The following is a 14,175-nucleotide window of genomic DNA, read 5'->3' as shown; positions in this document are numbered from 1 at the left end:
CTCCAACCCCCGTGGCTACGCCCCTGGCCTCCACCTTTCGATCACCTCACGTCCGTTTGTCACGAGGCCCCCGTCCCAAGCCCTGCATATTTCAGCTCGCGGCACGAAGCCGTTGCGGGATGAATTTTGAGCTTCTGGCAGAACTTCCGTGTTTCACAGTAGTTCCGTATCTTATCACTCTGCTTCTTCAATGTGGCGCTTTTTCACCCGCTTTTGCTTTTGTTTATAACGTTCCTCACTCTGCCGGGTTTCTTGCTGCAGTATTACCACCCGTCAGAGTTTTTCTTCAAAAGTGCTCTGCATTCCTCGTCGAACCGTTTCGTTGACTTCTTTCCACGTATCCGATGGTGCTCTCGGCTGCGGCGTTGATGGCTGCTTTTAATGTTTTCAAGTGGCCCTCTAGCGGGGCTATATCGAGTTCGCCATTGTCTGGCAACGCTGCCTCGAGATTCTACGCGTTTGCCAAGGCAACATCCGGTTGCTTCAGTCGCTCTAGCTAGGTTGTACCGTGGCGGTCGTCGGTACCGTACTGTAGGAATCGGGATTATCAGGAATTACAAATAATGCACAGACAAACGGTTAATATTTCAATGAGATTTATTCGGACACTCCACTACTCAACACACAGCTAACACACCTGTCCGTACGTCCTGTCTCCTCGTCACTAACTAACTCCCCCCATCATCATAGCCTACCTCAGTGCTTCCCAAACTGAGCGCCGCAGGGTTTTGGCTTTTGCGACGAAACAAAAAAAACAAACTCTTTATTTGTATTGCGGAACACCTTTATATTTTTTATATTAGTAATAAGTGTCGCTCACATTTTTTTAATCTTTCCTGACTCTTCGATTGTTTCATAGGTTTTCTGGTATCAAACATATCAATTGAAACCACATTTTAAAATTTCAAGTTTTTGATTTTGTTTTTGCTTCAGCTTAACTTTTGATTTTACTAAAACTTGTCCAAAGTTTTTAATTTCAAGAACATTATTTACGTTCTTTTCAGAATAATTACAAGGTCTTCGGAATAGCTTACCGGCATGCAGGTTTGCCGATGTGGTAGTGTGAAGAGCTAGCTTTGATCTTTTCGATCCGGACTGTTTCATCAATACTGCCGCAACCTCGCTGAACTCGAATATGTTTGTTATGCTCGGTTTCATCAATGGGGTTATAATTCAGGCCCAAAGGAATAAGTTGAAATTTATGAAAATAAATTCAATCAAAGCCCACCTGGCAGGTCTTTACAATCTCTTTATGTGTCCCAATTTGCCAAAATTTTCCAAAATAATTAAAAGTGTTGCTTTGCAAATTCCGCAAAAAGTTGAAGCTATGGTCATGTTCTGTGTAGTCATTTTCATTCAATAACAATTCTTTAATTAGTGAAAACGTTTAAAATTTTTGGCTGAATTGTTGAAATTCAGCAGCTTGTTTTACCTTTACATCTGAGTTTCTTCTTATTTTTAAAACTCCTATGATGAAATCAACATGATTTTTGAAATCTTACAAATATTTGAACTATCTTTGAGAAATTAATTAAAAAAAAAGATAGTTTTCCAAATATTGAATTCTGAAAACATGATATTAGAGAAGTGATTCACGATTTTGTCTTGCACAATGTAAAGTGATAGTTGCCCAAAATTTAAAAAAAATGTTAAAAACTTTGGTGCGCCGTGACATTTTTGGAAATGTCAAAAGGCGCCGCGATAGCAAAAAGTTTGGGAACCTCTGGCCTACCTTGATCACATCCTCATTGTAACCGTGCTAATATACTACACGTACGTTGTTAATGACGAAAACTTTTGGGCGCAGATTGACCACCACCAGGTAGTAGTCCCATTGCGAATAACATAGGAGAAAATACGACTCGATACAATCGGCAAAGACCCACGCGACGAAATAAGGACTACGATTGGAAACTTGGAACATGGAATTGCAAGTCACTAGGTTTCGCAGAATGTGACAGGATAATCTGCGATGAACTACATCCCCGCAACATCGACATCGTGGCGTTGCAGAAACTTTGTTGGACTGGACAGAAAGTGTGGAAAAGCGGGCCTCGAGCGGCTACCTTCTACCATAGCTGTGGTACCACCAATGAACTGGGAACAGGTTTTATAGTGTTGGGCAAGATGCGACAACGTGTGATCGGGTGGCAGCCGATCAACGCAAGGATGTGCATGTTGAGAGTTAAGGAGCGTTTCTTCAACTACAGCATCATCAACGTCCACTGCCCACACGAAGGGAGACCTGATGACGAGAAAGAAGTGTTCTACGCGCAGTTAGAGCAAACAAACGATGGATGCTCGCCGCGTGACGTGAAAATCGTTGTCAGCGACATGAACGCGCAGGTAGGAAGAGAGGATATGTACACACCGATAATCGGGCGTAACTGCCTGCACGCCGTATCGAATGATAACGGCAAGCGATGCGTAAACTTTGCAGCCTCCCGTGGTATGGTAGTCCGAAGCACCTTCTTCCCCCGCAAAGATATCCACAAAGCCACCTGGAGATCACCCGACCACCAAACAGAAAACCAAATCGACCACGTTCTAATCGACGGTAAATTCTTCTCGGATATAACCAATGTCCGCACATACCGCAGTGCGAATATAGATTCGGTTCACTACTTAGTCGCTGTATGCATGCGCTCAAAACTTACGACAGTTATCACCACGCGTCGAAGTCGAACGCCGCGGCTCACTATCGAGCAACTTCGTAACGTAGAAGTGGCTCAAGACTAAGCGCCGCAGCAGTTAGCAGTGGCCCTACCAACGGAAGAGCAGCTTGGCGCAGCTACACTTGAAGATGGCTGGAGGGACATCCGATCCGCCATAGGTAGTACCTCGGCTACAGCACTAGGCTTCGCGACTCCGAATCACAGAAACGACTGGTACGACGGCGAATGTGAACAGTTGAAAAACGAGAAGAATGCAGCATGGCCGGGAATGCTGCAACACCGTACGAGAGCGAATGAGGCACGTTACAAACAGGCGCGGAACAGGCAGAACTCAGTCTTCCGGATGAAGAAGCGCCAGCAGGAAGAACAAAATCGCGAAGCGATGGAAGAGCTGTACCGCGCTAAGGACACACAAAAGTTTTACGAGAAGCTGAACCGCTCGCGCAGAGGCTTTGTGCCACAAGCCGACATATGCCGAGATAATCACGGGAATATTCTCACGAGCGAGCGTGAGGTGGTCGAGAGGTGGCGGCAGCATTACGATAAGCACCTCAATGGCGACGTTGCAAGTACCAAAGGTGGCGTGGTAACCGATCTAGGAGTATGTGCACAGGACGAAAGACTTCCGGCCCCTGACCTCCAAGAGATTGAGGAGAAGGTTGACCGGTTGAAAACAACAAAGCCGCTGGAGCAGATCAACTTCCAACCGAGCTTCTATAATACGGTGGAGAAGCGCTGGTGAGAGCACTACACGGGTCCACGGTGTGCCAAAAACCGTTATTATCAAATAAAAATGTCCACCAATTTGGCACCCGTCATTCGAAAGATATACTATCCTAGTATCTTCTCTGAAAATTTGAAAATCTTTTATCGAGGGAAATTGAAGTTTTTGCCATTTGAAGATATTGCGGTATTTCTATAGAATTTTCATATATGAGTAAATATGCACATATCGTGGTTCTACGGCCATTTATGATTGCTACAAATATATGTACATTAGTTTTTCAAATACTTATCACATGGATGATATCCAAGCATAGTTTCTGCAAATTTGACAACATTTTGTTAGAGGAATCACACGTTACAGTTTTTTGAATAGTTTACTCTTTGATATCCCAACATATTTTCCCTAATATGTTATCTATAATACTAGTTTCAACCCCGTATACGTCATCAAAACATTTTTTTTGCAATTTGCATTGAATATACGTTATTGTTGGGCATATATGAGGTAAATTTAATACCATTATATTGATGGGTTTGATAGTCACGCTGGCTTAAGAGTTTAAGATATTTATAAAATAATTTGAAAAAGTGTTAGGAAGAACATCTACCACATGTTTAAAATATTTTCTAGTCTATTATAAAAGAGTAAAAATGTGTCTTTAATAGGGATAACCGATCTTTTCTTAAAAATAAAAAAAAAATTCCGTCAGATAATTGGAGTTATAGCTTACGGTATTTTGTATCAACTCCAATTTATCAAAAATTAAGTGATGATCTCATATTCACACTCTTAAACAACTGTCATGAGGTGTTTAAAATTGTAACAACAACAATATATATTAGCATGGGTAGAAATAGACATTTCACTCCTGCACACTTTTTGAGTCCCATTTTGGCCCCATATCAACTGTGCAAAATTTCAGCACGATCGGAGAAACTATATTTTAGCGCCAGCCGTTTTAAGTTTTCATACAATTTACTATGGGAAAAATCACCTTTTCAAAGAAAAATCGCCACAGGTGGCCCCTTAATCCCTAAAAATTAGATTGATGAATGATTTCTGTAAAAAAATTTGACGAGGAATCAACCCTCCGAACACCGCAAATCGATCTAAGGCATGTGGAAAAAGATAACCGAAAGAAAACCGAATAGCATCCCGACTAGATGAACATAACAAGAATATATCATAATTATATCTTAATGTGATATAACTAACAAATTATGTTATAATTTTGTTATGACGTGGACTGTTTATTACTTTTTCAAACTAAATTATAACAAAATATATTATAATCTTTTGTAACTAGTTTTGTTACAAATAAATCAGAACAAACTCTGTTAAAAATTTGTTATTTTTGCAACTGAACAAATTGATCAGTTGAAAAAATAACATAATTATATCAGAATACGAAACAATTTTAGATTTTAGCTATATTACAAAAAAAATGAGAAATTTGATTTTGTATTCGTTTTTTTCATTGCTTGTAGAGCAAAAGGTGCGATGCAGGTAAAAGATCAAAAAAAAATGCTTTAAAGGAAACAGCTTTATTCTATGTAATTGAAAAAAATATGAAAAAACATTCAATTGCTGTTGAGGGGCTGCAGTTTTGCTTGTTTTTTTATTGCGTAGAATGCCGGAAGCGCATCCGGCTCCCCTCAAAACTGAAAAGTACTCATATTTGTTCAACTTTGAACCGATTTAAGTGAACTTCGACTCGTTTGATCAAGAAAGCTTTTTTTATTGATTGGTTATGCAAATAGAACGATTTGGTTAGGCGGTATTTCCAAAAGTCCAAATTTTCTGGAACATGCTTTTATGCTATTGAGGGGCCCAGATGCAAAGAGGTGTAAGTTACCATTTTGTCGAGTTTGAGCTGAGCATATCAAAAAATCTTCAGATTTCAAGCTTTCAGGAACATTTTAAAGATTATTTTTATGATGATTAGAAAAAAAATACAATAATCAGAGAAAATTGGGTTGATATTGAAACTCCATACATTTTGAATGGGATGAAAAATTGGTGAAAAACTTCAAAGCTCATTTACTCGAAATTGGGTTTTTGTAACTTACACCCCTTTGCTTCTAAGCTCCACTATTCTAATATCGCCATTGTTGGAGTTATCGTATTGAAAAGACATGGTCTCTCGTGAAACATGCTTCGTAATGATTACTTTGGAGTCAACACTTTGGGCCTAGGCTGGTCAGATATGTTATTGCAGTTGGTCTATGGAAAATTCCACGCGTATGGCAATTCGGGGTTTCCTTAATCCACGATGACCAGATCGGTTCAGTCGGATTTGTTTTAGATTGAAAAATAAAACTGGATTAAATGAGATCACAATTGTCAAAATCGGAAAAAAATTATCGCAGATGTAACCATTATATAGTAGGGTCTTGGACCATTTGGGCAGGTGTACCTATTTTGGGCACTTGCCGCTATAACTAAGTCAATTTCAAACCGATTGATTTGAAATTTTGTATAGAATTAGGCACGTACAGTATCTAACTCTGCACAAAAATTCAAATCAATCGGTTTGAAATTGACTTAGTTATAGCGGCAAGTGCCCAAAATAGGTACACCTGCCCAAATGGTACAATACCCTATACCTTATTTAGTATATTGACTGCTGTTTCATATTATAAAGTAAAAAATAAAGGCAATGCAGTTTCTAGAAATTTCATCAGACTCTTCCGTTTTTATTTTATTTTATTCATTGCTTTAATTTGAGTTTTTGGGTAAATATAGCATCATAGCTATAGATATGTTTATCTAAGTATTTATTTCCTTCTTTCAATATCCCAGTCCCGTTACGGTGCCAAATTCCTATCAGTTTTCTACGATTCCCAATTCTTATAGGTTAAGTAAAATTTTAGCTTCGAAAAGTGATACATCTGCACATGAGTTTTTTTTATCTCAAAATTGAGTAAACTTAGTTGGATTTATATGTCATTTTAACAGTACTGCTATTCTAACTTCTAATAATAACGTCAAAAAGGAACCGAACAGACTATGTTACATAGTATTATGAAGTAATGAATGTTTGTGAGCGTGGAGATAGCAAATGTGGTACCTACTAAATAATTCTAATCAATAAAAATGTCAACTATGTATACAGACAATTCTGCTCAATTGATGATTGCATTTGTCTATTATAACTTTTTTCCATTGATCTATTATTATTCGACCATATATTGTTTGACATTACATCATAAATATGTTTTTTCATTACTAAAAATAATCTAAAACAGAATAAAACTAAACAGCATCTGCAGAAGTAATCATATCGGCATATGATATAATTGTGATCAATAATTTAATTATTAATTATTATTAATATTAATATTATTAATATTAATTATTAATTATTAATTATTAATTATTATTAATTATTAAAACAAAGCCACATTTTACCTTCGCTCACGTAGGTACGTGTATAATCGCCGTTCTCGCAGCGCGAACAAAACAAAAAATAAAATAAAAATCATCTCCGTCCGGAAAGAATCTTTGTCACCGCCAAAACGCACCCCATGACGAAGCTCAATCATAAATAGTCGGCTAGCAACTTTTTCGCCGTTCTTTTTGCTTTGGAAATAGCCGACGACGGGCCATGCGAACGCCACCACTGTTATTAGTGTTTCAGTGCGCATGTCTGCGCACCGCGATAGCGCTGTTGGTAAGAGAGAGAGGTTCATTGTTTGATCTTGCATTCAAATCTCTGTCTATTTTTGTCCTGCGACTGACAAACAAGAGATGGGGGAATAGGGAAACTGGCAATACGTAGAACCAGTAAAGCTTCTTTCGTCCCTCACTTCAAGTTCTGTGATAGCCTCATTGGCAAAGGCGACTGAAAATTTATGATGGCAGGATTGGTGGTTCAAATCCCGTCCATGTTTGTAAGTTTTATAATGAACTCGAAAGTTTTTTTAATGTGACCTATTATTTTCTAAAAATAGAATAACACACTTAAAGTAATTACCCAAAAATGAGTAAAAAAAAATAGTTTTTACCCTATTTGATTTTTACCCTAATTGAAAATATCAAACTGTATTATAATTTTGATTTATTTTATCAAAAACTTAGAACAGGGCTTGATATATTTTTGATGTATTCGTAACAAACTCTGATACACTTTTGTTAGAACCCTTATGATTTTTAGTTAGAATTTTTGTTATTTTAACAACATCCTGCATCTAAATTATAACTGCCTATGTTAGAAAAAATCTGTGTAACATAATAACATATTATGATATAATTTTGTTATGATCGCCTAGTCGGGATGGCAACGCCGTTAACACGTAAGGTAACAATAAATAATAATATATCGTCATTTTATTGATCGGGTAAGGCTTTATATTTTTTTTACATTACATCGCTTTGCGGTCTTCGGAGGTCTGAATTCTCGTGAAGTTTTCTTCAGAGATCACATCATTTCTTTTTAGGGATCAAAAGGAGACCCCTAGCGATTTTTCTTTGAAGAAGTCAATTCTCCTCATACTAAATAGTATGAACATTTAAAAAAGGCGGGAGCTAAAATACAGTTTCTTTGATTGAGCTGAAATTTTGCACAGTTAATATGAGGGCAAAATGGCACTAAAAAAATATACAGGAATGAGAGTTTTCCCGTTTTTTCTCATATAACCGTGTCCCAGACTAATACATATGGAACAATACATATAATCCTGTGTTTGACATTAAGGTTGAAAATTGCATGAACAATTTATATTAATTTTCCTATACTTCAAAATAATTAGCTATTGTGCTTCTTGTCGTATCTTATTCAAAGTTATCTTTTTGTTTAGAAAACGGAATATAATACTTTTTTTAAACATCCAATCATTAGAAACCGTGCATTTACATAGCATTTCAAGTACAATTTAATGGCACATAATAAATCACAATAACAACACATAATATAATAGATTTATAAAAAAATCACTTATTTATACATAAAATCGTACGTATATAAACATACGCAAGGATTTCTTATCATTGATGAAATTTCAGTCGTTAAATAGCTCAGATTCAGCTCGTAAGAAGATACTCGAAAGATACACTTTTTAAATTTATTTTACAAACGTCTTAAGCTCCCATACCATTGTGATTATCAAACCTATCAATAGAATGGTTCCAATTTATCGCAAATTGGATCAAAAATCACACATATTAAATACGTATTTCTGAAAAGGTTAACATTTTTGTTCTGATGACATATACGGGTACGATAATTGCATGGAAATAATTGGATTATAGCGATTATAAGTAAAATTTAGGGAAATAGAGTAAATTATTTAAATAACTGTAACTTGAGAGGAATCTCAGAGCAAGGAATTTAACAAAATGTTGTCAAATTTGCAGAAACTTTGCCTAAACATCATACACGTTGATTAGTATTTGAAAAACTAATGTTTATTTGGGTTGAAATTATAAATGGCCGTAGAACCTCGATATGTACATATTTACCCATATAAGAAATCCTATAGAAATAACGCAATATGCTCAAATGACAAAAACTTCAATTTCCCTCGATGAAAGATTTTCAAATTTTCAGAGTAGATACTAGGATAGTATATCTTTCGAATGACGGGTGCCAAACTGGTGGACATTTTTATTTGTTAATAACGGTTTTTGGCACACCGTGGGTCATTACCAAGATTTGGGAGGAGGAAGTATTACTGGAGGAATGGATGGAAGGTGTCGTGTGTCCCATCTACAAAAAGGGCGATAAGTTGGATCGCGGGAACTACAGCGCGATCACACTACTGAGTGCTGCCTACAAGATACTCTCTCAAATTTTATGCCGCCGTCTATCACCGATTGCAAGAGAGTTCTTGGGGCAATATCAGGCTGGATTCATGGGTGAACGCGCTACAACGGACGGACCAGATGTCCGCCATCCGCTTGGTGTTGCAGAAATGCCGCGAATACAACGTGCCCACTTTTCACTTGCTCATCGATTTCAAATCGGCGTATGATACAATCGATCGAGACCAGCTATGGCAGATTTTGCACGAATACGGATTCCCGGATAAACTGACACGGTTGATCAAGGCGACGATGGATCGAGTGATGTGCGTAGTTCGAGTATCAGGGACACTCTCGAGTCCCTTCGAATCTCGCAGAGGGTTACGGCAAGGTGATGGTCTTTCGTGCTTGCTGTTCAACATTGCTTTGGTGGGTGTAATAAGGAGAGCGGAGATAAACACGAGTGTTACGATTTTCACGAAGTCCGTTCTGCTGCTTGGTTTCGCTGATGATATTGATTCTATTGCTTGTAAATTTGAGACGATGGCGGTAACTTACATCCGACTAAAGCCTGCGCACTTTAGAATCGGTACACTTTCAACCGGCTGCAGATCAAAAACGGTTTAACCCAGAAGAAAATGTTGTAAGAAGCAAATGAAGCTTATTTATTGTATTTTGAAGGAACAATATGAAAAATTCAGTTTTTATTTCTTCAAGATAAAATTTTGACCTGATTGTGAAATTCATGCCATTTTACTCTGCACAAACCAATGATCGTCAACATTTGCAAATTTCACAGCTTACGAGCTGATATTTCCACAAGAAACAAAATTATATTCATCAAAGATATGCTTAAAACAAGTTACGACATTAAACTCTTGACAAATATGGTTCACAAGACCATAATAAACTTATAGCCTTATTGTCCATTCACGCTATATTCAAAACAAAATTTTACTCAAAGTAATTATTTATGAAAACATATTACCTGGGTTCGTTTTTGGATCTACAATTCCCCAATTCAAGTGGCCCAACTTAATTCATATCGAAACCTGGATTATTTTTAGAATTATTAGCAGTTTTTCCTCACAGTAGTCGGAAATAACCAGTCATAAGGCTAACTCCTTATAATAATCCTAAAATAAGATAGTTTTCATGGATAAAACACTGAAAACCATATAGATTATGGAACTATAGATATGATTCTATGATCACAAAGAAAAAAACTTTTGAGTATATTCAGTTTTATTAAAAAATTCGTTAGATATTTCACGCCATCAAAACACATCCAATGAATTTCGTCAGCAATAGTCCATACAGCTTTCGAGTCACGATTATTTATATTGTTCTGCATCAAATCATTGGTTTCTTGTATACCAATACTATTCGTATAGTATCCTTCCCGTATGCGTATTTGCCGAACTTAAGTTTATGCGAAAACAACTTTTTTGCCCTTAAATGTCTATGCAAGCCTTTGATTTTCCATAAAACCCTTCAAAGGCTTACCATAGCTATATTGGAAATTTTAAAACACTCATGGAATATTTTACCTCCCTTAATCAACAATCATAATACCAACAACTATTCTATACTGCATAATTGGTGTGTTTGGTTATTACATATTCTTACACAAATCTTGAATCTGACAATGATTGGTTTTTGCTCAATGTGTGCAGAAAAAACTGGCACTATTTACGAATTCAGATCAAAAGTTCATCTAAAAATATAAAGACAGCAAATTTTATATTTCTACTACAAACTACAATAGATAAGCATCAATTGCTTCTAAGAACACTTTTTTCCAAATGACACCCTTTTTGAGCGGCAGCCGGTTGAAAGTGTACCGATTCTAAAGTGCGCAGGCTTTAAAGAGTGAAGCCAGGCGAATCGGATTAGTCATTAATGTGTGGAAGACAAAGTACATGATGGCAAAGGACTCCAGGGAGGAATCACCGCGCCCGCCACCCCGAATTTATATCGACGGTAATGAAATCGAGGCAGTTGAAGAATTCGTGTATTTGGGCTCACTGGAGACCGCCGACAACGACACCAACGGAGAAATTCAGAAGGGGAATGAACCACGAGCTGCATCAGCTGCTGAGAGAACCAACCATCGTCCATACCGCGAAAATCGGGAGGCTACGGTGGACGGGTCACGTCATCAGGATGTCGAATAGCAACCCGACTAAAGTGGTTCTCGAGAGTCATCCAACCGGTACAAGAAGACGTGGTGCACAGCGAGCTAGGTGGGTCGACCAAGTGGAGGAAGATCTGCGGACCCTACGCAGAGTGCGGAACTGGAGACAAACAGCCATGGACCGAGTGGAATGGAGACGGCTCTTATGTACAGCAGAGGCCACCCAGGCCTTAGCCTGATCGGTAAGGTAAGGTAAAAACTTCTGGTAGAACTTTCGTGTTTCACAGCAGTTAAATTTATTTGCACTCTTCTTTCCCCGAAAATAATGGGTCGGCTGTTTCCGTTTCTGTTTATAACGTTCCACGTTCTGCCAGGTTCTTTGCTGCAGCATCCTCTCGTTTCGTTGACTCCTTTCCACGTACCCGATGATGCTCTTGGCTGCGTCGTTGATGGCTGCTTTGACTGTTCTCCAACAGTCCTGTAGAGAGCCACATCGAGCTCACCATCGTCTGGCAACGCGGCCTCGAGATTCTGCGCCTTGCTGAAGCGAAATTTGGTTTCTTCGGTGCGGTTACCGTACGTTGTTGATGACGAAAACTTTTGGGCGCAGTTTGACCACCACCAGATAGTAGTCGGAGTCGATGTAAGCGCCACGATAGGTTCTGACATTCTGAATTCCTCCTTGTTTCAGGTAGGTTACGTTTAGGTCTCCTATAACGATTTTGACATCGTGACTTAGGCTGCCGTCGTACTCACGTTCGAGCTGCGCGTGGAATGCGTCCTTGTTATTACCAGTGCTTCTGGAGTAGGCCGTCCCTTATTTTGCAAAAAAAAAGTTATAAGTTCGTTAGTGGAAGATGATAGTTTCAGCTATTTAAGTGGTCTCTAAAGGGGCCTAAAGTTGTCAAAAATGGAATGGGACTAAAAAACATGAAATTTTTTTCGACGAAAAAATACGCTATTCTACTAAAACCGATGATTGGGTCCTAAAATGTGCTTAGAATTGCGATATCTCTACAGATTTTTACATGAGGCGCTGAATTTCGTTGAGGACCACTTGTATCACTCACTTTTGGGGATGATTTGTAAAAAAAAATTCCCGGATTTTTCACGTTTCCGAAATGCTCAATGTATGAGTTGCTATGGGAACAGCGAACTTGCCCTTCCATTTTCTCCGCTCGTTGATTTTGTTAGATACGGTGTTTGGTAAAGTTAGGCTTGAATTGACCTAAATGTTTGAACATGGCTAAATGCTGTACGTTTGTCACCGTGTTCAAAAATGGTCCAAATGGTCTGAGACCCTATATTTTTAGAGCACTTTGAAAAGAAAAAAACAAAATTTAGTTACCTTAGATCTATGTGCCATAGTATGTGACGAATGACTAAAAAAATCAATAATATTTTAAAAAATATAGTGCACAAAGATTTTCTTTGCTATCAATCCTCACAGTTTTAATTTACAAATTAAAATTCCAAGACTTATTGAACATTCCTACCGCCCACTAACCACACTTGTTCGCTCCTACCAGCATCAGTCAGTGGTGTGCTCCTCTATCGGAACAATTGGTGCCTACTCGCGGTGAATTTGACCTAGATCACAGTGTTGGTTCCGATGCATTTTCCCCCAACAACCGGCGCAGAGCACGCCTCGGCTGCCCCAATGCTCTGATAAACTACTCCAGAAACCACAACACTGCCACAGCCGCCGCCGCCGCCACGCCGGACCATGATTAGACATTTCCGAACTATGGCGAGGCAGGCAACGATTGGATTCCACGACGCCGCCACCACGAGCTGTGCTGGGTTAATTTCTTCCTCCCGCTCTGAACGGCCTCGCTCTCATTCGCGCGCTGATCGACGAGTCGGACCATCCGAACGCGAGATCGACTGTCCGACTGATTGACACGGCGGTAACACTAATCACCACTAGAGCATTTGCAGCAGACGGACAATCGATCTTGGGTTTATTGGGTTAGACGACCCTCTGCTCATGGCTCGTTTGCATCACACGGACAAAATGTGTTGTGATGTGATTATGTTGGAGAATTGATCAGACGGACACCCCCTCGTAGTAGACCGGTTGGGGCGATGGTGGAGGCCACATGGATGTTTACATCAAGGCAGAGACCCATGCATCGAAGAAGATGCTCTAATTAAGGTGGGTGTCGATGAGAGATGGTAACGATAGAACCGAAACCCAAGCATAGGCATATCTTATGGCACGCTGTAATTATCAAAGTTCGTGCTCATGGAAAATCTCTCACGACGGCGAGGTGGTTTGCGAGGGCATTCCGAGGTTGTAGAAAAATGGCAAAGCTGTCGTACAAACGTCGAATAGTTCTTGGAATAAGGTCATCAAGGTATTGGTTCTACCTAGAACTGTTGGTATTACGTGATAAAGAGTTCAAACACAAAAGTAAGACCAAAAGGCCCATATGTACAGGGGATAGACAAAATGATCGGGACTGTCAAAATTTTCACTTTTCAAAAAATGTACAATTAGCTGTAACTTTTTAGAAAGTGCATCAAATATTCTCAAATTTTCACTCTAAGTTGTGCATCAGTTCACAAAATTTGGAAAAGATGGGGATATTTTGTAGGAAGTTATGAGCATTTTAGAAAAAGGTAGAAGTATCCGATAGCCAACTTTGAGCTGTTATAACTCCGGATTCAATAAACCGAATGCAATGAAATTTTGACCATTTATGACTTATATGAGCTTTGAAAAACGTTTGACTCAACTTGAAATTATTACGAAGGAAAAAAGTTATAGCTATTTAATTTATTTTATGTTTTTTAGTAAATCGGTGTATTTTTAATATGCATCCTATTACTTTGTCAATGAATTTCCGGCTATGTTGTTACTTTCTTTCAAAACATATTTATATTTAAGA

This window comes from Aedes albopictus, chromosome 3 (genome assembly GCF_035046485.1).
Source record: "Aedes albopictus strain Foshan chromosome 3, AalbF5, whole genome shotgun sequence".
In the NCBI taxonomy this organism is placed as follows: domain Eukaryota; kingdom Metazoa; phylum Arthropoda; class Insecta; order Diptera; family Culicidae; genus Aedes; species Aedes albopictus.
Note: the sequence above shows the minus strand (reverse complement) of the source record.